The sequence below is a fragment of the Dama dama genome, chromosome 8, assembly GCF_033118175.1.
Source record: "Dama dama isolate Ldn47 chromosome 8, ASM3311817v1, whole genome shotgun sequence".
Taxonomy (NCBI): domain Eukaryota; kingdom Metazoa; phylum Chordata; class Mammalia; order Artiodactyla; family Cervidae; genus Dama; species Dama dama.
Window position 1 is genome coordinate 41682679 of NC_083688.1, and position 25392 is coordinate 41708070.

The 25392-nt window shown below is 40.2% G+C and overlaps 1 pseudogene; it reads right to left on the reverse strand.

The window, feature by feature from the left end:
• Window positions 1–567: 567 nt before the first annotated feature.
• LOC133061132 (U6 spliceosomal RNA) lies at window positions 568–668 on the reverse strand (annotated as a pseudogene).
• Between the last annotated feature and the right edge of the window lie 24724 nt (window positions 669–25392).

Genomic DNA, 25392 nt, shown 5'->3' on the forward strand with positions numbered 1-25392 from the left:
GGGGAGAATAGCAGGCCTACCTCTATCAGTTGGTATTGTCTTCAGCTTCCTGTAACAATAACAGCAACAATAAAGCTACTGCAGCTTAATTAAATAGAGGTTTATTTTTTGTAAATCATCACAAATCCAGAGATAGACAAGTTTAGGCTGGTACAGAGAATTCTTAAACCTATCAGGGATTTGGCAGTTAAGCAGTTGTTTATCCTTCTGCTGTGCCATCCTTAGCAAGAACTTATAATCCCCAGCCAGGCTCATGAGATGGTTGCTACCCCACTGGACATCATGACTACATTCAGGCAGGGAGAAGAAGAATGAATAAAGGGAAAATGCATGGAGGGCTACAGTCCATAGGGTTGCAAAGAGTTGGACACGACTGAAGTGCCTGAGCATGCATGCACACATGAGCCAGTAAAGCTTGTCTCCCTCCTCCTCTGTCTTTCTCTCTCTCTTCTTTTGGTGAGGAAAAAAAAAAATCACAGTTTTAATATTTGATTCTATACATTGTGCTATGACTCATCTGTTCTCTTGGTATTAGCCAGTGAAATAGCAAATCTTCTGAGAACTCTGCAAAATACAGAACACTTCACAAATATGTATGTCACCCTTGCACAAGGGCCAGGCTACTCTCTATATTGTTGCATTTTTAGTATTGCCAGAGCAAGCCCAAGCTTGTATCTTTTTAGCAACAAACAATAACTTTTCAGGAAGCCCTAAGCAAAAGACTGTGCTTACTTGTCCATCATTGGACAATCTTGGGTCATATGGTCATATGACCATAGAGGCAAGGAAGTCTATGGAAGTGAATCATCTTTACTGAGCCTACTCCTGCCCTTGGTAAAATGGGAAGTTCTGTTAGTAAAGAATAGAGAATGGTTGTTGGGCAGGCAATGAGCAACAGTCATCTCCTGTGGTAGATATTTCCTTGTGACTTCATCAAGAGTACACACCAGTGTAGAGAAAGAAAGCCTTCCTATCAGGGAAAAATATTAAGTGGATATTCTGGCATATGCTTAAACATCATCTTGGACCTTACTCATTATCTTACTATTTCTGGAATCTTCAGTCTCCATTTCAGAGGTCTCCTCTATTTAATTCTCCTAAGTTGGAGTATTGATATTTGCCTTATTGACATTTAACTATTGCCTTGCTTGCTTGTTGCCTCTATTCCCCACGTAGGATGGTGGCAGTGTTCACAGTTTGAAGGATCTGATTTTTCACCAGCTGCATAGCGGGCAGTCAAAAACTAAGGATTCACAACAGAACTGGGTTAAACTCAATTTCACTTCTTATAACCTGAGTGACTCTACCCAAGTTTCTTAACTTCTCCGAAACTTGGTTTCCTCAAATGACAATAAAGATAATAAAAATGCCTTCCTCAGAGGGTTTCTATGAGGAAGAAGTAAGTTAGTGCATATAAAACACATAGAGGGATATCTGATACATAGCAAGCATTAGATTGATTTTAGCTATTATTGTTATTGTTGTTGCTGCTATTAATCAAGTTGACCTGGATTCAAATCACTGATATACCATTTTCTTAGTTAAGTTATGAAAAGTCTTTGACTCTCAGTTTCATTATCTAGAAAAAGGTCACTGGGTCATGTAAGAGATGGTAAGTATGTAAAGTATAAGACAACTGTTAGTCAGTTGTGTCTGACTCTTTGTGACCCCATGGACTGTAGCTCACCAACCTCCTCTGTCCATGGAATTCTCCAGGCAAGAATTCTGGAGTGGGTAGCCATTTCCTTCTCCAGGGGATATTCCTGACCCAGGGATCAAACCCAGGTCTCCCGCATTACGGGCAGATTTTTTTACCACTGAGCCACCAGGGAAGTCCTGAGTATATGACAAAGTGACCGATAAATAGCAAGATCAAGAAACACTACAAGTCGCCTGTCACTCTCCATTTCCCTACTGCCTTGCAGCTAGGAGATGTGAAAGTCAATGTAAGTTTAATTCCCTAGAGAGACTTTTCCTTCTGAGTAAAAAGGCAAAAACTTATTTTGTGAAAGCTCTTTGCTCTCTGTGCTTCCCCTTCAGATGCCTGGAGATACTGCACTGATCTTGAAAGCATGGGGGCAAGGGCCACAAACAAATGATGATGGAGCAGAAAGATAGGCTTTCCTTCCCAGATTGCATCACTGAGGCCTAGTACCAGCTTTAGATTGCCCAATTCTAGATGCATTATATGAAAAGAAAAAAACCTTAGTGGTTTAAACCAATATTCCTCGAGTTTTATTTTCAGTTCAGTTCAGTCACTCAGTCATGTCCAACTCTTTGTGACCCCATGGACTGCAGCATGTCAGGCCTTCCTGTCCATCAGCAACTCCCAGAACCTACTCAAACTCATGTCTATTGAGTCAGTGATGCCATCCAGCCGTCTCATCCTCTGTCGTCCCCTTCTCCTCCCAACTTCAATCTTCCCAGCATCAGGGTCTTTTCCAATGAGTCAGCTCTTCGCATCAGGTGGCCAAATTATTGGAGTTTCAGCTTCAGCATCAGTCCTTCCAATGAACACCCAGGACTGATCTCCTTTAGGATGGACTGGTTGGATCTCCTTGCAGTCCAAGGGACTCTCAGGAGTCTTTTCCAACACCACAGTTCAAAAGCATCAATCTATAAAAAATGCACTCAGCTTTCTTTATAGTCCAACTCTCACATCCATACTTGACTACTAGAAAAACCATAGCTTTGACAAGACAGACCTTTGTTGGCAAAGTAATGTCTCTGCTTTTTAATATGCTGTCTAGGTTGGTCATAACTTTTCTTCCAAGGAGCAAGTGTCTTTTAATTTCATGGCTGCAGTCACCATCTGCAGTGATTTGGAAGCCCCCAAAAATAAAGTGTCTCACCGTTTCCACTGCTTCCCCATCTATTTGCCATGAAGTGATGGGACCGGATGCCATGATCTTAGTTTTCTGAATGTTGAGTGTCAAGCCAACTTTTTCACTCTCCTTTTTCACTTTCATCAAGAGACTCTTTAGGTCTTCCTCACTTTCTGCCATAAGGGTGGTGTCATCTGCATATCTAAGGCTACTGATATTTCTCCTGGCAATCTTGATTCCAGCTTGTGCTTCATCCAGCCTAGCATTTCTCATGATGTACTCTGCATATAAATTAAATAAGCAGGGTGACAATATAAAGCCTTGACATACTCCTTTCCCAATTTTAAACCAGTCTGTTGTTCCAAGTCTGGTTCTAACTGTTGCTTCCTGACCTGCATACAGATTTCTCAGGAGGCAGGTCAGGTGGTCTAGTATTCCCATCTCTTTCAGAATTTTCCACAGTTTATTGTGATCCACACAGTCAAAGGCTTTGGCATAGTCAATAAAACAGAAGTAGATGTTTTTCTGGAACTCTCTTACTTTTTCAATGATCCTACAGATGTTGGCAATTTATCTCTGGTTCTTCTGCCTTTTCTAAATCCAGCTTGAACATCTGGAAGTTTTATTTTACATGCAGCCTAACACAATCCATATTGACATTGATTTTAGCTCTATGGAAGTTGTATTAACAATCATCATCATCATCATCTCTGTCTATATGGTTCTAGGATGTCCACATCTGTGTTAATTACCAAAGGGCTTGATCAAGGCTCCATGGAAGAAACTTAGTCTGTAGAAAGTATTGCTTAAGACTCCTTCAGTCTTCAGTTCTCATAAGGGCAGTGGAGGAGTCTTAATTGCCTCTGGAACTTGGGGGCAAGGACTATTCAGTAGTCAGAACAAACCATAGAGTCCTGAGGGGACTACTCACCCAGAAGAGACTTATGCATCCATTGAATCCCACTGAATCCCTCTGGGTCTAGAGTCTGGAGATCTGTGAGGTTTATACCAAAAACACCTGGGTGAATTTAAGAATATCTACCAGGTGGATAAAAAGAGATCAAGGCTGAGCAAAGGGTAATGTTGCAAGGATTATTCTGTGGATAATGTAACCACCACTAGAGATGAATGAGGAGTGACTGTGTTGAATACAATCTCTTCACCAGCTTATATTAAAAATAATTTTCTGACCAAATTTAGTCATACAGAAAGGTATGTATTAAACATTTATTACAAAGCAGGCACAAAACAGCACATATAACCTAGTTTATAAATTTAATGAAATCTCAGCTATTGGCCTTTTAGGTTGCATGCACTGTTCACTTGAAGCAGAAATGACCATTTTCTAGAGGCAGAGTTCCATTAACCTTATAGTAGATATCAGGCCCTGGCATCCTGAAGACTAAGCCAATGGCCAGGCACAGGACAGTCTAGGAACAATATCCCTAAGGGTACAGGTCACAGGGTTTTCTAGATTTTTGCTGTTTATACAATGGGAGAGAGAGTCTTTAGACTGTTATACAATCCATATATCTTTAAATTCACTATTTGCACCAGTTAAAACCCATTTCTAATATTCCTAATGCAAATAGACAAGTCATTAATTTTACCAATGAAAATCCATTTTTAACAGACATTCTACTAATTAAGAATACTCTGGTGGTGGTCTTGGAAGGCTAAGATAGCTAAATCCTTGCTAGGAAGAAGCCCTGGAGGGTGAGATTTCTGAATAGAAGACTAATGACACATAGGGTTGACAATTTGATTAGGGCAAATGATCATCCTTCAAGTGTAGCTTAAGCTAACTGACATATCCTAACTTTATACTCCTTATAAACTAAAGAGGATGTTTAAGTTACACACATTCTATTAAGCAACTCATATAACTAATAAAGGACAAAATCAGATTGGCTCCTCCGACTCCCCAGTTTGAAAGTTTTTACTACTATTGTATCCCAACTTGACATTAATTCTACAAACAGTCCACACTCATTACCCTGAGAAGTAGCCTATTCTAAGTTAGCCTATTATCAAAAATTTTTCTACTTAAAGTAAAAATAGCAAATTTTGTAGCTGCTATTTATCTTGGAGCATCATTTTAAATGGCATTAAGGCAGAATTTAAAAAACAGAGCATCAGGTAATGAAAGTTTAGATTTGTAAGATGTGGTCAAATGTAAAATAACAAATCACTGACTATTAGAAAACAAGAGAAAACAGGATAAACATTGATGACAAGTTCAAAGTAAACTTTGTCTTTCTATCATCCTTCTTCTATTTTGACACTGGTGTCTGTATTTTGCAGGCCTACTCTGATTTCATAACCATTTATGTTAACCTCTTTGATAGCTTTTTTTTTTTTTTTAATTAATAAGTGTCCACACTATGTATGGCTGCTAATTTATTTTTCCAGAGGAAATTCTGGAAGAACAAAGAGTTCCCAAATATGATTACTGGTTTGTAGTGGTATTGTCTACACCAATGATCTCCAACCTTTTTGGCACCGGGGACCAATCTTGTGGAAGACAATTTTTCCATGGACCAGGGGAACCAGGAACCTAGATCCCTTCTGTGTGCAGGTGGATATGAGTGATGGGGAGTGGCTATAAATACAGATGAGGCTTCACTTGCTGCTCCCTGTCACTCACCTCCTGCTGCAAGGCCCAATTCCTAAAAGGCCAAAGACCAGTACTGGCCTGTGGCCCAGGGGGTGGGGATCCTTGGTTTATACTTTTGAAGAAGCCAAGACAGATTCTGCTGTGGGAATTCAGGGGTCATCTGAAGAAATAAAGAGGGTCTACACCCGCCATTCCTATGCTTCTTCCAAGCTGGGCCCAGAGATACAGAGGGGCCAAGCTCACACAGAGGGGAAGCCTTTCAGTTCCTACACGTGCGTCATGACTATATGTAAATGTGTTTAGGGTTCTTTGGCTTTTCTTGTTTAGGTAAATCATTCTAAAGCGTGATCTTATGTTTGCTTGATGGTTGTGGAGGTGATGGCTGGAGATTGCCAATAAAATTTTTGAGAGGGTCTTGTTTACTGGAGAATGAGGTTCAGTAAACATGAGTACATCAACTGAAGCCAAAACTGTGATGAAATTGTTGGATTTCTTGAGGGAGTGGTGAGGAGTTCAGTTCAGTTCAGTTCAGTTGCTTAGTTGTGTCCGACTCTATGGACCCCATGAACCGCAGCACGCCAGGCCTCCCTGTCCGTCACCAACTCGCGGAATCCACCCACCCATGTCCATTGAGCCAGTGATGCCATCCAACCATCTCATTCTCTGTCGTCCCATTCTTCTCCTGCCCTCAATCTTTCCTAGCATCAGGGTCTTTTCCAATGAGCCAGCTCTTCACATGAGGTGGCCAAAGTATTAGAGTTTCAGCTTCAGCATCAGTCCTTCCAATGAACACCCAGGACTGATCTCCTTTAGGATGGACTGGTTGGATCTCCTTGCAGTCCAAGGGACTCTCAAGAGTCTTCTCCAACACCACAGTTCAAAAGCATTAATTCTTGGGTGCTCAGCTTTCTTCACAGTCCAACTCTCACATCCATACATGACCACGGGAAGGAAAAACCATAGCCTTGACTAGACTAACTTTTGTTGGTAAAGTAATGTCTCTACTTTTTAATATGCTGTCTAGGTTGGTCATAACTTTCCTTCCAAGGAGTAAGCATCTTTTAATTTCATGGCTGCAATCACCATCTGCTGTGATTTTAGAGCACCCCAAAATAAAGTCAGCCACTGTTTCCACTGTTTCCCCATCTATTTGCCATGAAGTGATGGGACCAGATGCCTTGATCTTAGTTTTCTGAATGTTGAGCTTTAAGCCAACTTTTTCACTCTCCTATTTCACTTTCATCAACAGGCTCTTTAGTTCTTCTTCCCTTTCTGCCATAAGGGTGGTGTCATCTGCATATCTGAGGTTATTGATATTTCTCCTAGCAATCTTGATTCCAGCTTGTGTTTCTTCAAGCCCAGCGTTTCTCATGATGTACTCTGCATATAAGTTAAATAAGCAGGGTGACAATGTACAGCCTTGATATACTCCTTCCCCTATTTGGAACAAGTCTGTTGTTCCATGTCCAGTTCTAACTGTTGTTTCTGGACCTGCATACAGATTTCTCAGGAGGCAGGTCAGGTGGTCTAGTATTCCCATCTCTTTCAGAATTTTCCTCAGTTTATTGTGATCCACACAGTCAAAGGCTTTGGCATAGTCAATAAAGCAGAAATAGATGTTTTTCTGGAACTCTCTTGCTTTGTCGATGATCCAGCAGATGTTGGCAATTTGATCTCTGGTTCCTCTGCCTTTTCTAAAACCAGCTTGAACATCTGGAAGTTCATGGTTCATGTATTGGTGAAGCCTGGCTCGGAGAATTTTGAGCATTATTTTACTAGCGTGTGAGATGAGTGTAATTGTGCATTAGTTTGAGCACTCTTTGGCATTGCCTTTCTTTGGGATTGGAATGAAAACTGACCTTTTCTAGTATGGTGGCCATTGCTGAGTTTTCCCAATTTGCTGGCATATTGAGTGCAGCACTTTCACAGCATCATCTTTCAGGATTTGAAATAGCTCAACTGGAATTCCATCACCTCCACTAGCTTTGTTCATAGTGATGCTTCCCAAGGCCTACTTGACTTCACATTCCAGGATGTCTGGCTCTAGGTGAGTGATCACACCATCGAGATTATCTGGGTCATGAAGATCTTTTTTGTACAGTTCTTCTGTGTATTCTTGCCATCTCTTCTTAATATCTTCTGCTTCTGTTAGGTCCACACCATTTCTGTCCTTTATTGAGTCCATCTTTGCATGAAATATTCCCTTGGTATCTCTAATTTTCTTGAAGAGATCTCTAGTCTTTCCCATTCTATTGTTTTCCTCTATTTCTTTGCATTGATCACTGAGGAAGGCTTTCTTATCTCTCCTTGCTATTCTTTGGAACTCTGCATTCAATTGGGCATATCTTTCCTTTTCTCCTTTGCTTTTCACTTCTCTTTTTTTCACAGCTATTTGTAAGGCCTCCTCAGACAATCATTTTGCTTTTTTGCATTTATTTTTCTTGGGGATGGTCTTGATTCCTGTCTCCTGTACAAAGTCATGAACCTCTGTCCATAGTTCATCAGGCACTCTATCAGATCTAGTCACTTAAATCTATTTCTCACTTCCACTGTGTTGTCATGAGGGATTTGATTTAGGTCATACCTGAATGGTCTAGTGGTTTTCTCCACTTTTTTCAATTTCAGTCTGAATTTGGCAATAAGGAGTTCATGATCTGAGCCACAGTCAGCTCCCCGTCTTGTTTTTGCTGACTGTACAGAGCTTCTCCATCTTTGGCTACAAAGAATATAATCAATCTGATTTCAATGTCGACCATCTGGTGATGTCCATGTATAGAGTCTTCTCTTGTGTTGTTGGAAGAGGGTGTTTGCTATGACCAGTACGTTCTCTTGGCAGAAGTCTATTAGCCTTTGCCCTGCTTCATTCTGTATATCCAAGGCCAAATTTGCCTGTTAGTCCAGGTGTTTCTTGACTTCCTCCTTTTGCATTCCAGTCCCCTATAATGAAAAGGACATCTTTTTTGGGTGTTAGTTCCAGAAGGTCTTGTATGTCTTCACAGAACTGTTCAACTTCCACTTCTTCAGCATTACTCTTCAGGGCATAGACTTGGATTACCGTGATATTGAATGGTTTGCCTTGTGAAGGGTTGTTGCTGAACAATAAGACACAGGATTCTTGGCCTCCGGAGGAGACGAATTCAATCCGGGGCCAGAGACGAGGCTGGATTGCTCAGAGCTTTTGTGTAATAAAGTTTTATTAAAGTATAAAGGAGATAGAGAAAGCTTCTGACATAGGCATCAGAAGGGGACAAAAGAGTACCCCTTTGCTAGTGTTAGCAATGGAGTTATATACTCTCCAATGAATCCAAAGAATGTCTGGAGCTTGTAAAGACCTCACCAGACCTACTCCCATAATTTACATTTTAAGATGACAGAGTTGGCCAGAAGGTTTAATCCAAAGATTGTCCTCAGGCAGGATACATCCTTGTAAAGACCAGGCCTACTCCCATAATTTATGTTTTAAGATAACAGAATTAGCCAGAGGGTTTAATCCAAAGACTGTCCTCAGGCAGGATACATTATTGTTATATAGTCACTCACAATCTGTTAAGAAAAGAAAGGAATGTCATAAAACTTAAAATGGCACCAGATAATTCATCCCTGGCCATAAAATGATTGACCTGAATCTTGTAGAAGGGCAGATTACCAACAAATAGTTTTGTTTACATAGATTAGGGGAACAATACCTGAGTAAGTAGGTTGGGCCATTTGGTGATAGAGTCTGGGGTACATTAACATAGCTTAAGACAACATTTTCATAAGAAAAAGAAATGTATTGGTTAACTTAAGGTTTGAGAGTAGTTAGCTTCAGGTGAAATCAGGTGTCATGGCAACACAGCATTTTAAGAGAAACCTCCTTTTAAATTTGTATAGAGAAGAAAAAATATCGCTGGTTTGTTTCCTCCTGCCGCTTAAGAGAGATAAAAATGTTTGGCACTTGCAGCCTCTTTCCTCTGTTTGGAGACCCCTGGCCTTCCTGCCTGTTACCCTCTCACTTGGAAAGGAACAGAGATCATTCTGTCGTTTTTGAGATTGCATCCAAGTACTACATTTCGGACTCTTTTGTTGACTATGATGGTGACTCCATTTCTTCTAAGGGATTCCTGCCCCCAGTAGTAGATATAATGGTCATCTGAGTTAAATTCACCCATTCCAGTCCATCTTAGTTCTGATTCCTACAATGTCGATGTTCACTCTTGTCATCTCCTGTTTGACCACTTCCAATTTGCCTTGATTCACGGACCTAATATTCCAGGTTCCTATGCAATATTGCTCTTTACAGCATCAGACCTTGCTTCTATCACCAGTCCCATCCACAAATGGGTGTTGTTTTTGTTTTGGCTCCATCCCTTCATTCTTTCTGGAGTTATTTCTCCACTGATCTCCAGTAACATATTGGGCACCTACTGACCTGGGGAGTTCATTTTTCAGTGTCCTATTGTTATGTCTGATGTCTGAATCCCTGAGCGGGAAGAGAGAAGGCTTCCAAGACAATGCAACTCGCAAAAAAAGGGAAGTTTATTGCTAACTCGAGTCAGGGCTTACTGCCGCAACCAACGCAGTGGTGCAGGGTCAGAAAGCCCTGAGCGCAAGCTGTTACACAAATTTATAGGGTGAGCATAAGCAGTTGGTAGCTGGCTTAAGCGGATTGGTTACATGTTTGCAAAGTAATCTTATTGGCTCAAACCTTCGCGGGCTTTTTTCAAACTTGGGCGTTTGTGGGCTTTTCAGCTTTCCCCTGATAGGTTCCCTTTTTCTTACTGGGAGCATATTGATTGGCTGGCTCCAGGTGGCCTGATGGGGGTAGGGAATCTTACCATTTCGGGGGAAATCTAAACTTAGGTCCGGGCCGCCTGTCATGATGTTAGCCCTGGCAGCCTCACACTATCGTTTTGCCTTTTCATACTGTTCATGGGGTTCTGAAAGCAAGAATACTGAAGTGGTTTGCCATTCCCTTCTCCGTGGACCACATTGTGTCAGAATGTGAGGAGTTGGTAGCATTAAGTTACAGCTAAAGAATCTGGTCAGAGAAGGCAATGGCACTCCACTCCAGTACTCTTGCCTGGAAAATCCCATGGATGGAGGAGCCTGGTAGGCTGCAGTCCATGGGGTCGCTAAGAGTCGGACATGACTGAGCGACTTCACTTTTCACTTCTCACTTTCACACATTGGAGAAGGAAATGGCAACCCACTCCAGTGTTCTTGCCTGGAGAATCCCAGGGATGGGGGAGCCTGGTGGGCTGCCATCTATGGGATCACACAGAGTCGGACAAGACTGAAGTGACTTAGCAGCAGCAGCAGCAAAGAATCTGGTACTTCCCCATACCTCCCTTACCAAAAACAAACAAACAAACAAACAAAAAAAAAACAATGGTATACTATCTCACATTTTGTCCATCTGTGAAACAAAGATAATTCTTCAGTCTCCTTCATGGCAATGACAAAACAAAAGCTCCTATAAAAGGCTTAGTTGTACACTAACTGTTAAGTCAATTCTTTTTTTTTTTTTTTTAAGTCAATTCTTAATGATAATCTACTGAAGTCTTTATTGCTTCATCTTCTGGGAATTAAAAACCACTGGGCCTTCCTTGAAACCCTCCACTGAGAATAGCATATGGCTCCTAGAGTCTGTGCAATTAAGTTACTGGAAAGGAGACAGGGAAATTGTAGACCTTTGAACTGACAGATGAAAACAAGAAACAAACAAACAAAAAGATAGGTGATAGGTAAATGGGTTAAATGGTTAAGCAGTGACCCATCTGAGTACTGGTTCTTTCTCTATTAAACCTAATATCAAAGGAAGAATGTCATGATAAGGAGTTCAAAATACCCTAAGCTTAAAACAGCTTTGGAAAAACCAAGCTGGTTTAACTGATGTAATTATTGTGGATTCATTGAAGTCTGAACAGCAAAGTATTTAAAGCACTGTCAGGAAGTATTAAATCTCCCTTCTGAGACTAGGATGGAAAAAGGTAGGACAGCTCATTTTTTACATTAAAGCAGGATTGGGCCTGATGAGTATTTGAAATATTTCTTTCCCAATTTGGGGCGGCATTAGATTTTGGCTAGTAAAATATAAATGAACATCATTTGTACATGACAACTGCTGAGCCTAACCACTTAAAATTCCCTGAATGTCTTTTCTTTAGACGGGTTGCCAGATTCTCATCATCAAAGCCAGCAGAGCTGACCAAAGCCAGCTCTGTGGTGGAGGCCCCACCTAAGCTGTGATGGGCTAGAGAGATAGCTGTTTGTCTTATGCAGACATGAATCGCTATCAGGGCCATTACAACATTTCAAGCTAGGTCACAGTACTCCAGATCACTCTACATTTTGCTCTGAGGCCAGGGAGCTCAGAGACTTGCTGTTGCCTGCTTGTTTCAGTGGAAATCAAATCCATTTCAGCACTACTTCCTACTGTTTCTGGTTGAAACCAAACAGTTGAAGAGAAATACACAAGCATCAAGTGTTAAAGCCACAAAACTAAAAATGACGAATCTAGTAAATGGTTTTGTTTATGATTTAGAAAAAGGATTAAGACTAAAAAAAAAAAAAATTAACTATCTTTTTGTTTGTCTTTGGAGGGAAATTTAATCATGGTTAGTCCTTGCCATTATAATGGTTTCATTGAAGCTACTTCCTAGGCTAAAGGAAACAGTTCATTACATACAAACTAATTCAAGAGATGAGATTGATTTGTCTCTTTCTGGAATCAAGGTCCTTATCTTTCCATTAGTCTAGTTTAAAAATATGGTGGCCAGATTCAGCTAAGACTCTCAAGCTCTCTCTAATACCCTCCTCCCAATGACCCAACTTGATTTCAAGATCTTGTCTAAAAGATCTATTAGAACAAAGAGCCTACTAATTAAGCAGTTAACCCAAAGACTGCACCTTTAGCCCGGGGGGACTTGTTTTATTCCATTAATTTGAGACCTGTTACTTTATCTCCAGCGGTAATTGGTGTGTTGAGTCTATCTGTACCCGCTTATGTGGGAGGAGATACAGTTAATGTAATTTGGACTCAGTTTTATACCACAGTTTAGACTGGCAGGTCCCAGATTTTTCTTTGTTAGAGGGATCCTGAAGAAGCATCCTTGATGGTGTTTTGGAACACTGTTTCATCTTTATCTGTTATCCATGCAAACGTTTTGTGTTTAGTTGAGGCTGTAGCTGATAGAACCAAAACGCTTAGCAGATTCTGGATTGATTCTGCTCTCTGCCACCCAGTTTGCTCTTTGCCGTTTGAATGGAGCATGAAAGGTCACAGTAAATAAATCCTGGCCTGGGTTTGCAAAAATGTGAATAGAAGGTAGTCAGTCATGGTAGCTCCCTTTTGTGAGAAGGTTATTAAAGTTCACTGGAAAACAATTTCCCCAATCTCACATTTATAATTGAATACTGCTGTTGTGAGGTTTCAGTGAGATGAAGTGTGTGAAAATGCTTTGTAAACTCTGCAAAATAAAAAGTTTGAAAGAAGAGCCATATAGCTATTAACTGGGGTTCCTGCTGAAAAATAGGATTGTGAGGGAAACTGTCTCATTTATAGAGTTTTCTAATGATTGAATTTTTAAAGCTACAAATACATGTGGCTTATAAAATCAGCAAGATATGCAAGAATCTTTCCTTTTTAAAGTGTTTTCCACAGGAAAGGATGTTAAAAATAGGCAGTCTTTTGCCGTTAAAATTCACTGTGCCTTGGATTTCAAATGACTAAAATAGGGGTAATTATCAATAGTTTTTCAAGAAAAAAAATCAGATATCTCAAATATCATATATGAAGTCAAGAGGGCTTTCTCGGTGACTCAATGGTAAAGAGTCTGCCTGCAATGCAGGAGACATAGGAAGCTCAGGTTCGATCCCTGGGTTGGGAAGATCCCCAGGAGGTGGATGTGGCAACTCACTCCAGTATTCTTGCCTAGAGAATCCCATGGACAGTGGGCTACAGTCCATAGAGTCACAAAGAGTCAGACGTGACTGAAGTGACTGAGCACACATGCCTGAAGTCAAAAATACAAAAACTGAAATTAGATTTTTTCAGAATCATAATATATTCTATAGGTATAATTTGGAAACTGTTTAAGAAATTTTGAAATGTCTTATTTTGCTTTTAGCTGTTCAGTTTGTTTGCTTAGTCATGTCCAACTCTTTGCGACCCCATGGACAGCAGCATGCCAGGCTTCCCTGTCCATCACCAACTCCTGGAGCTTGCTCAAACTCATGTCCATTGAGTCAGTGATGCCATCCAACCATCTCATCCTCTGTCACCCCATCCTCCTCCTGCCCTCAATCTTTCCCAGCATCAAGGTCTTTTCCAGTAAGTCAGCTCTTCGCATCAGGTGACAGAAGTCTTGGAGCTTCAGCATCAGTCCTTTCATTGATATTCAGGATTGATTTCCTTTAGGATTGACTAATTTGAGACAAATCTAGAAACTGAAATCCCAGATACATCAGGGAGGCCTAAGGGGACCCCCTCGTCTAGGGACAAATATCCCACCTTTTCTCCCTTTTTTGAGTAGAACAAAGCTTTATTAAATGTTTTCTTTGCGATGTTGTGTTGGTGTGTGCTGCACAGCAATGTGAACCAGCTTTATGTACACACGCATGCCCCCCTTCCCGAGCCCCCCTGCCCCCACACTCCCCATCTCACCCCTCTAGGTCGCAGAGCAGCGCGCTGCGCTCCCTGGGCTTTATAGCAGCTTCCCGCTAGCTGCCTATTTTATCCACGGTGGTGTAGATATGTAATCCCAATCTCCCAATTCGTCCCACCCTCCCTTTCCCTCTCCTCTGTGTCCGCATGCCCATTCTCCACATCTGCCCCTCTTTTTCTGCCCCGCAAATAGGTTTGTCTGTACCATTCTTCTTGACTCCATATATATGCTTTAAAATCCAATATTTGTCTAAGAAGTCCTCACTCTGCCGTTTGCTCTTCTTCCGTGTTCTCATTCTGGGCTCCAGACATCCACTCTTCATTTGGACTGTGGAGTCAGAGGATTCATGCTACCTGTTATTATTAGCTGTTGGAAGCTGGGACCACGATTTAAGCTTATGGTAGCCACCTCTGTTAAACAGAGTTCTGTGACGGTTAAATGAGATTGATAACAAAAGCCACCCAGGAAGTACACTGTTGCTGTTTCTCAGTCGCTCAGTTGTGTCTGACTCTGCAACCCCACGGACAGCGGCACACCAGGCTCCCTTGTCCTTCACTATCTCCTGGAGTTTATTCAAACTCGTGTCCATTGAGTCGCTGATGCCTTCCGACCGTCTCATCCTCTGTGGTCCCCTTCTCCTCTTGCCCTCAGTCATTCCCAACATCAGAGTCTGGGAAAGATCAGAAAGTACGTATCCATAAACAAATGTAAGATAGAATTTTATTTATTTCCTTTTCCCCACTACCTTGTCCCTGTTGACATTCATGCAGCCAGAGTCCCATTGCCTAGGGACGTTGTTTGCTGCAGTTAATCTGATAAAGTAAACTCTGCTTATGTGTTAAAAGGTGCTAATAAGTTAACTTAGTGCCCTTCTCAGGTAATATATTTACATTTGGAAGGAACTGAAAGGATCTTTTTCCTTCTTAGCTTTGGGAAGGGGAGGAGATAGTGGGAGACATTTAGTGTCAACACTTAGGACCTTCCCCTTGATCCAAACGCTCTGATGGGAGCTCCATAGTCACTATTTTTAAAATCCACACAACAAACCTATGAAATGTGTACATGGGAAAGATTTCCTAACACGTTTTGTGTAAGTGAATCAGTTCATTAGGGAAATTTGAAGGTTATAGTGTGATCGAAGCAGGGATGGGCACCATGATTTGGAATTTGCATCTTAGGAAGAAAGCTGTCAATTGCAGTTCATTATTTAGTGCTTTGTTTATCTTAATAATGGTAATCAGAATTTTAAGAATGTGTATGCAACCCAAGGCTAATGATAGTGCTGGAAGGGAAAAGAAAAGAAAAGGACTTTCTCTTTTAGTTACAAAAAAAAAAATGTATAGTGAACCACCATTTATTCGACATTTGCCAAGATTTCTCCTTACTCGTTTTACACACATCTCCTCTTTTATTCTGAAATATGTTAAAGTGAATTAATGACTTTATGTTATTTTGCTCCTACAAAACAATGGTGAAAATGATAATCTTTCTTAAACTTTTCTCTCATTGACCAGGGCTGATTATGCTGAAACACAATTCATACAGGAAAGTTAGGTTCAATGCTTCATTTTCCCCTTTAATTGCCAATTGTCAGAGTGAAGTATTATATGCTGATGATGTCCAGTGGGGACCAAGGAGGGTGTGTGTGTGTGTTGCATTTTGATTTTTGCTTTTATTGCCTTGACCATTCCTCTTTGTTTCAGTTCCATTATGAACTCACAAACTTTTTAATGTGGTCAGTCTTGCAGCAGATGTCATTGATGCCCCCTTGTTCACGTCACCCCAACACTCACTATTCCTGAATAGGAAGATGGCAAACACCTGCAACTCTTCACCTGAGGATTTTTATCTCATCTTTTGAATAGGACAGGCAGGAAGTGCCAGAAAATGGACACATTGGGAGCCTCTCTCAGTCAGGGCTATAGAAGGACAAGTCTGAGACGTGCTCTATGACGATTCCCAGATGTCCCAGCAGGATTGAACCCCAGTTGTCCTCCACAGTGACTTGCTTATTAACATACCTTCTATTGGCTTCCTACCCTTTCCTGTCTCGCTGTCTCATTCTCTGACCCCTCCCTTCTAGAATCAGCCCCCATGAACCACATACACTCAAATCCTTGTTCAGAAGCTGCTTCTGGGAGAACCCAGCCTAAGTGACATTGATACCAACAGTTGTTATAGGAAACAGACACTCAGAATGAGATACCAGTGGGAAATATGGGCTAGCCCCACTTAAGTCAGGTGATGATTACCTCTGGTGTGGCAAAGCACTGCTTTCTTAGATTTCACCTATTTTGGATTGAGAAGGGCATCCTGTGGAAGGAGATGTACTGGTTTATGCAGTGGCTCCAAAGCTTGAAAGATATGAGGACTGGGAAATTAGTTGCTGTTGTTAACATGCAAATGAAGGAAGAAAATAAAAGATTCAGATCAATAATCTATCAATTCAAGGTGTGGTCTGAAAACCAAATCTATCAGTGGCATTGTTTAAAAAGATCCAGAAGGCTGTGCTAATAATCAGACCCAAGATTTAGATATAAGTGGTGAAACTATGAAGTCAGCCTCTTGAAGTCATCCACGACTTGAGACCTAGAATGAGGACTTCTGGGAGGAGGTGCTTGAGCTCTGTCAATCCCTAGATTTCTCTGACCCCCGGACCAGTAGAGGTGAGGCTTTCCCCTTGGCTGGAGGAAAGCAACCTTGCATTTTCTGAAGACAATGCAAGATCCTTTCCTGCAATGATGACTTCAAGATGTGTTTGTCCTCCTTGAGATCTCTACTTTTTCTGGACTTCTTCGCTGCTTTAACATTTGTGTTGTCCAATCTAACAGCCACAAGCCTCATGAAACTATAAACTAATGCAAATGAAATAAAATCAAGAATCTTTTCTCTGTCACTAGCCATATTATATGTTCTCAGTAAATACTTGTGGCTAGGAGCTACCATGTTGGACAATGCAGTTAGAGAGTTTCATCACCACAGAAAGGTCTGTTAGGCATAACTGATGTAGACTAGGGTTGGCAAACTTTTTAAAAGAATCGGAAATTCAATATTTTAGGGTTTGCAGGCCATATGGCCCTTGTTTCTACTACTAAACTGTGCCTCTGTAGCATGAACATAACCAGATAATACATAAATGGGCGTGGCTCTGCTCTTTAATTTTACATCAGTTTTCAGTGTCCAGCTCATGGGCCTTCATGGACCCACCTCTGGTCTATATAAAAAACTAGGGTCAAGTCTTACTATAGTGCAAGTACGAAGCACTGTTCATACATCAGATGAGTGTAATTTCCATAATAGGAAAATAGCTGGAATGACAATGAGGACCCATGAACCACAGGATTCTGGGAAGGTATCTAAGAGACTACCCTATTCCTAGGGGCAAGAAAACTGGGCATTTGATGATTCTGTTGCTTGACTCATAAGATCGGAACATCAATAGTGGGAGAGTAGAAAGTTGATGTCAAGTACCACCTTGGAAAATTACAATTTCTCACAGTGTCCAACACTATGGGAAAAGGGGAATTATTCACCAAAGGGCTTACATGTGGGGGCTTCCCTGGTGGCTCAGATGGTAAAGACTCTGCCTGTAACGCAGCAGACCCCGGGTTGATCTCTGGGTCGGGAAGATCCTCTGGGGGAGTCCATGGCAGCCCACTCCAGTTTTTTGCCTGGAGAATCCCATGGACAGAGGAATCTGCAGACTACAATCTGTGGAGTCACCTAGAATCAGATATGACTGAAGCGACTTAGCACATGTGTATGCACACATGGGCTTATATATACCAACAAATTTCAAGGCAACATGCTTGGGAATGCAACTTGAGGCTGCTCAGAGAGGAGGAATATAACGTTTGATAAGGAAAAGTGTATTGATAGGAGTGCTGGCAGGATCTACATCCTGGCAAGGGCTACTGGAGCCCAGCCTAATCTACTGCAGCAATGGCAACTTAACTCACAAGCCTCCCATTTTCTGGAGGCCTAGAGTAAATAAAGTGAAGATGCCAGAATTGTCTTGGCAGCATATTAAGGAAAGGGTCAAAAGGATCATAGATGTGGACATCTATGAATGGATTTATTACGTAATAAAAAAGTTAAAAAAAAAAACCAAAACAGCTATGTTCCCCAGAGGGTCCAGAAGATATCCCTTCACTATTGCAATAGGGGAGGAGAGAAGTTAATGGTGGTTATCACTTGTGAGCCAGGCAGGGTGAAATGAAGGTTATTACAGACCCGGGCTACTTAGCATCATTGGGGATGATAAGCCTCCAGCCCACTAGAGGCCAGGTGGCAGCATTTAACCATCAGAAGCAAGGTGAATATAATTTCCATAATGGGTGTACAGCTAGAATAACAACGAGGAGCCCATGCCCCACAGGAATCTGTGAAGATATCTAACAGATCAAGGTATTCCTAGGGGCAAGACAAGTGAGCCTCTGATGATAGTGTTTCTTGACTTTGTTATAGCCATGCTTTCCGAGAAACAAACTCACTCAGAAGGACAATGCAGATAGTGGAGTGCAGTTTATTACACCGGCGGGCCCAAGGCAGAGTCTCCTCTTAGCCAAGAACCCCGACCAGCATTTGTGAAAATCTTTTATACCCCATGTGTACGTGTCCAAACCCACCACACCAATCCCTTGATGCTTACAAAGGAAGGGTAAATACAATCACAATAACCCCATCATTCATGTGTTATGTGTTCAAACAGTTAATAATCAATAAGCCCGCGGATACATTCCAACCAGTTAATAACCGATAAGGCTGTGCTTACATTCTGGTAGATACTGTCCGGAGGCAGGGATGATTAGTGTCTGTTTTCTCTTAGGTGATTATTAACCTGGATATGATCTTCAAGTTTCCCCTGTCTGGAGGGGGTCTTATCCTTCCATTGTCGCTCCCACAGGCACTAAGCAGAGAGTTCAGAGTCCACTGGAGAGGTGGCCGAGCACGATCAGCACAGACAGGCCTGAGATGGAGTCCAGGCCCTATGAATTCCTCCTTCAACTTATATCACAAAAAATCAGTAGTGGGCCAACAGAAAACTGATGTCAGATGCTGCATTTTGGAAAATCACAGTCCCTCACACTATTCTCAGACCCAGAATCCACTAGTTGAAGGGAAGGTTATTTCCTTTGGAGGAAAGGTGCTATGATGTCACAGAAGTATGGCATCACATAGCAGTATGTGATGTCATAGCAGTAGCTACTTCCCCAATCTACCCCCAAAGGACTTATGGTTGTTTACCTGATAAAGGCACACTCAGGAAAAGCAGCTTTTCCAAGGGCTATTGGGTACTGGATTATAGATGATAGAGATAGAGTATCATCTATCAGGGCTATGGAAGTCATGTGATAGAGTCCAGTCCCAAGTCCATCTTACAGTGAATACAGTGGATCTGTGGGACATGCAGTGATGATTTTTCAAGCCCTAAATGCACCATTAGGCTGAATTTACCTAGAGGTTGACAGAGCCCTCACATCCATCACTTGGCTGAGGAGTGTTATGTTAGAGGAAGGTAGTGGAAGCATGGTGGCAGGATAATGGCTTTGCAAAGATGTCCATGTCCTACTCCCTGGAACCTGCAAATAAGTTAAGTGACATGGCAAAAGGTTAAGATTGCTAACCAGCTGAACTTCGGCCAAAGAGATTATTCGAGATTAACTGGGAGGCCCAATGTAATCATGGGTCTATAAATGGAAAGAGGAGTCAGAAGAAAAAATCTGGTTTAAAGAGAGATCTGAAGATGATATGATGCTGGCTTTGAAGGCAGAGGAAGAGGTCACAAACCAAGGGATGTAGAAAGATTTTAGAAACTGGAAAAGTCAAGGGAAGAGAATCTCCCCAGATCCTCCAGACTGAATATAGTTCTCCCAATACCTTGATTTTATCACAGTGAGACCTTCAAAACTGTAAAATAATAAATTTATGTTGTTTTAAGCTCTAAATTTGTAGTAATTTGTTATAGCAACAATAGAAAACTAATAGAGGACGCTCTTAAATTTGCACCACTACTCTCCACCTGGCAAGGAATTAAAATTAAAGCAATATTGCATCCTGGATGAATGGCAGAGCTGAGTACTACTCTCCAGACTTACAGGGTGCTGAGGTGGTGGATACTATTCTTTTTTGATTCACTCTATGGTCCCTGAAAACTCAGATGGATCATGGCAGAGGATGGTGAACTATCACAAGCTTAAACAAGTGGGAGCCCTAGCTGCAGCTACTGTGCCAAATGTGGTATCTTTACTAAAAAAGGTCAAAATAGCCTCTAGCTCTTGGAATACAGCTATTGATCTGGTGAATGCATTCTTTTCAATTCCCATAATGAAGGAGGATCAAAAGAAGTTCAGATTCACCTGGGAATGAGAAGGGTACATGTTCATTTACAGTTATGCCCCAGGGCTATGATGCTTTCTTAGTTTTGATAGTCTTGACATTCCAAAAGATAGGAAGTTGATCCAGCATACTAATGTTATCATGTTAGCCAGAACTGTTTAGCAGGAAATGGCAAGTACTCTTAATGGCCTGAAACAAGTGTGCACACCATAGTGAGAAAGAAATCTTATGAAGATCTAGGGGCCTCCCGCATTGGTGATGTTTTTAGGGGTCTAATTGTCTTATTGTGCCAGGACACTCCCTCCAATATAAAAGACAAATTACTGCATCTTGAACCTCCAACTATGAAGAAAAGAGATATGAATTTTAGCACTATTTCTTCATTTTAATTTTTTTCATATAGTAAAAAGTATAAATCTTAAATATATTATTATGTATATATATGTGTGTGTGTGTGTGTATATATATATATATATATATATATGAAAAAGTGAAAGTGAAGATCGCTCAGTCATGTCCAACTCTTTGCGACCCCATGGACTATACAGTCCATGGCATTCTCCAGGCCAGAATACTAGAGAATGGGTAGCCTTTCCCTTCTCCAGGCAATCTTCCCAACCCAGGGATAGGACCCATGTCTCCCACATTGCAGGTGGATTCTTTACCCGCTAAGCCACAAGGGAAGCCCAAGAATACTGGAGTGGGTAGCCTATCCCTTCTCCAGCGGGTCTTCCTGACCCAGGAATTGAACCGGGCTCTTCTGCCTTGCAGGTGGATTCTTTACCAACTGAGCTCTCAGGGAAGCCTGTATATATATGAGAGACAGAGATAGAGAGATAGACGAAGTAATCATGACTCAGATTGGCTCATATCAAGGACATTCCCAGAAATTTTTTCATGACATTTCCAGTAAGTATCCCATCCCCCCAAATGTAGCAATTATTTGATTTCTATCTTCATACATTAATTCAACTTGTTATCACTTCATATAAATGAAATCATAGTACATGTACTTTTATGTTGGCTTATTTGACTCAACATGTTGCTTTTGAAGTATGTGTATGTTGTTTCATGTTTAGTAATTGCTTCTTTTTTCTTATGGTGTAGTATTTCGCTGTGGATACACAGCGAATGGATACACCAAAATAAGCTTATCTATTCTTCTGCTAAAGGATGTTCAGGCTGTTTCCCATTTGGATATATTATGAATGAACTTCCATGAATATTTTTAGATCAACCTTCTTGTGGACACTTGTACTCATTCATTTTGGGTACACAGATGAGAATGAAATTGCTAGTCACAAGTGAGTGTATATCAACTTCTTTAGAAACTCTCAATTTTCCAAAGTGGTGGACCATTTTATATCTCCACTAGCTACCCATGAGAGTTCCACTTATTCTCTACCCTTGTCAATTTGGTTTTGTCCATCTTTAAACAATTTTAGCCATTCTTATGTTTGTGTTTTTAATTTCCCATTGTGGTTTTAATTTTCAGTTCTCTGTTGATCGATGATGTTGAGTATCTTTGCATGTGCTTATTGGCCACTTGAATATCTTCTTTGGTAAAGTACTGATGTTTTACCAATTGCTCTACTGAAATTTGTCTTTTTGCATAGTCTTGATACATACATATTGCAAATATTTGTTAGACAAACATATTGCAAATATTTTCTCCAAAGCCTTGGGCTTGCATTTTTTACTTTCTTAAACATTTCTCTTGATGAGAAGTGGACCATTTGGACAAAGTCCAACTAATTTTTTTCTATTGTGGTTTGTGTTTTTTGCATTCTGTCCAAGAAATCTTCCTTTACTGTAAAGTTATAATGATATTTTCCTATAACTTTTCTTATAACTTTATAGTTTATACTTTCCCATTTATGTCTGTGACCCATCCCAAGTTACTTCATATGTATAATGTGAGTTAGTGGTCAAAGTTCATTTTTTCTGCATAGAGATAGGCAGTCACTTCAGCATCATTTATTGAAAAGAATTTTCTTTCATCTTTGAAATGCACTGAGGCCTTTGTTGAAAATAAGAGAATTAAATACATGCTGGTATATTTTTGGACTTTGTATTCTGTTACATAGATTTATCTGTATCCAAACACCACACTGTTTAATTGCATAGGTTTAGAAGAAGTCTTAAAACATGACAGTATAAATACTCCAAACTTCTTCATCTTCAAGATTATCTTAGCCATTCTAAGTCCTTTGAATTTTCATTTAAATTTTAAAATCATCTTCTCAATGTATATACATATAGTTTGCTGGGATTTTGACTGGGATTATATGATGTCTATAGATCAGTTTGGTCATTTTACTAGAAAGTAGATTCCCTTTGATTCTCTAAGTATGTAGTCATATCATATGCAAAAACAGTTTTATATCTTCTACATATTTTTTCTTGATTTATATACATAGATATGTACTGGCTAGGACCTCAAGTTCAGCATAAACTGGAAATAAAGAGAGTGAAAGTCATTGACTTGTCTCCAATTTTAACAAATTTATCAAGATAATACTTCATGTTAAATATTAAATACTTTTCCAAATTTAAGGGAAAGACATGCTGGGTCATATAGTAAATCAGCTGGAGCAATATTATCAAATGTGATGTATTCTGTCTCTATTTCTACTTTCAGTTGAGATATAGGAGACTTTGGCAAATCATTATTTCTAGGGGGAAAATGAAAAATTAAATTTAAAAATTTTTATATAGAATATATTAAAATTAAATTTTAAAAGTTTTATATATATATATTAAATAGATGATTTTAAAAAATCATCATTTAAAAAGAGAAGTTTTAAGTTCACACCCAAATTCAGCAGAAAGTACAGAGAATTCCCATATATCCTCTGGTCCTCTTCCCTGTCAAACTCTCCTCCATTTTCAACACCTAACACTAGAGTGGTGCATTTGTTATATCTGATTAACTACATCTAGACATCATAATCTACCAAAGTCAGTCATTTACACTCACTCTTGGTGTGCATATTCTGTGGATTTTAACAAACGTATAATGACAGGCATTCACCACTGTAGTACCATACAGAACAATTTCACTGCCCTAAAATTACTCTGTGCTCTGCCTATTCATTCTCATCCCCACCCTCCCACCTCCTAGCAACTGCTAATCTTTTTATTGACTCCATTTTGCTACTGTTCAGTCACTCAGTTGTGACTGACTCTTTGTGACCCCGTGGACTACAGCACACCAAGCTTCCCTGTCCATCACCATCTCCGAGAGTTTGCTCAAACTCATGTCCTTTGAGTTGATATGTCATCCTACCATCTCACCCTCCATCATCCCCTTCTCCTCCTGCCTTCAATCTTTCTCAGCATCAGGGTCTTTTCAAATAAGTCAGCTCTTCGCATCAGATGGCCAAAGTATTGGATCTTCAGTGTCACCATCTGTCCTTGCAATGAATTTTCAGGACTGATTTCCTTTAGGATTGACTGATTTGATCTCCTTGCAGTCCAAGGAACTCTCAAGAGTCTTCTCCAACACCACAGTTCAAAGCATCAATTTTGAACTGAGTTTTTTAAGAAACCAAACTGTCTTCCAAAGTGGCCATACCATTTTGAATTCCCACCAGCAATTAATGAGAGTTCCAGTTGCTTCAAATCCTCATGAGCATTTGGTGTTATCGGTGCTTTGGATTTTGGCTGTTATAATAGGTATGTAGTGGTATCTCACTGTTGTTTTAATTTGTATTTTCCTATGACATATGATGCTGAGAATTTTCTCTATGCTTATCTTCCACATGTATCTTCTTTGGTGAGGTGTCTATTCAAGCTTTTGCACATTTAAAAAATCTAGTTGTTCATTTTCTTATCATTCAGTGTTAGGAGTTCTTTGTATATTTTGGACATACAAAGAAATTTATTAGATATGTCTTCTGCAAAGACATATTATTTATTAGATATGTCTTTTGTAAATGCTTTCTCTCAGGCTGTGGCTTTCTTCTCACTCTCTTGACAGTAACTTTTTCAGAGTAGATGTTTTTAATTTTAATGAAGTCCAGCTTATCAATTATTTCATGGATTGTGCCTTCTGGGCATTTTATCTAAAAAGTCATCAACATAGTCAAAGTTGCCTAAATTTTTCCTATACTATCTTCTAGGAGGTTTATAGTTTTGCACTTTACATTTATGTCTGTGGTCCATTTTGAGTTAATTTTTGTGAAGGGTGCAAGGTTTGTGTCTAAATTCTTTTTTTTTATTTAAATTTTACATGTGGATGTCCAGTTGCTCCAGCATCATTTATTGAAAAGGTTATCTTTACTTCAAGGTCATGTATTTTTAAAAACATATTGGAACACTGTGGATGCAGATATGCCTAAGGGAAGTAAATTCTAGAAAGAGACAAGCCTGTCCTAGTTAGGCAGAGATTTCATTTAACTTTCACAAAAACTCTGTGAAGTAGGATTAATATTAAACTACTTTCTTAAAGTCACACAACTCAAAGGAAATGAGGAAATGTCCAGAGGAAGTGTAAAAGTGTCCGTGATCTACTTGTCAAGACCAACAGAAACACCTTAGCCCGCATCTTGTTGGTAATATTTTGGCCATGTTAAATTTTTTTTGAAAATTCCCCCCTTTGATTCTTGTGACACTGAACTCCTCCTTCTTTTATTCTGGCCCTTCCTTTTCAATTTTCTTTTCCCATCTCCTTAGGTGTGGGTATTCCCCAGAGAGCCAACTACAACATTCTTCTCGCCAATGCCTTTCCTGGGTGTTGATGTTTCTCTATACCAGTGGTCCAAACCAATGCTAATGATTCCCCCAAATATTTAATACTAGTTTAGATATTTCTGATAGATTTATGGCAGGATCTTTACTTGAATTACCTCACAGAAGCCCAAACCCAACCTGTCCAAAACTGACCTCATCTCTGTGCGGTCTGGTTTAGAGACTGGAACTATTTGAAAGTTTTCACACCTGAAAGTTGGCCATAATCATA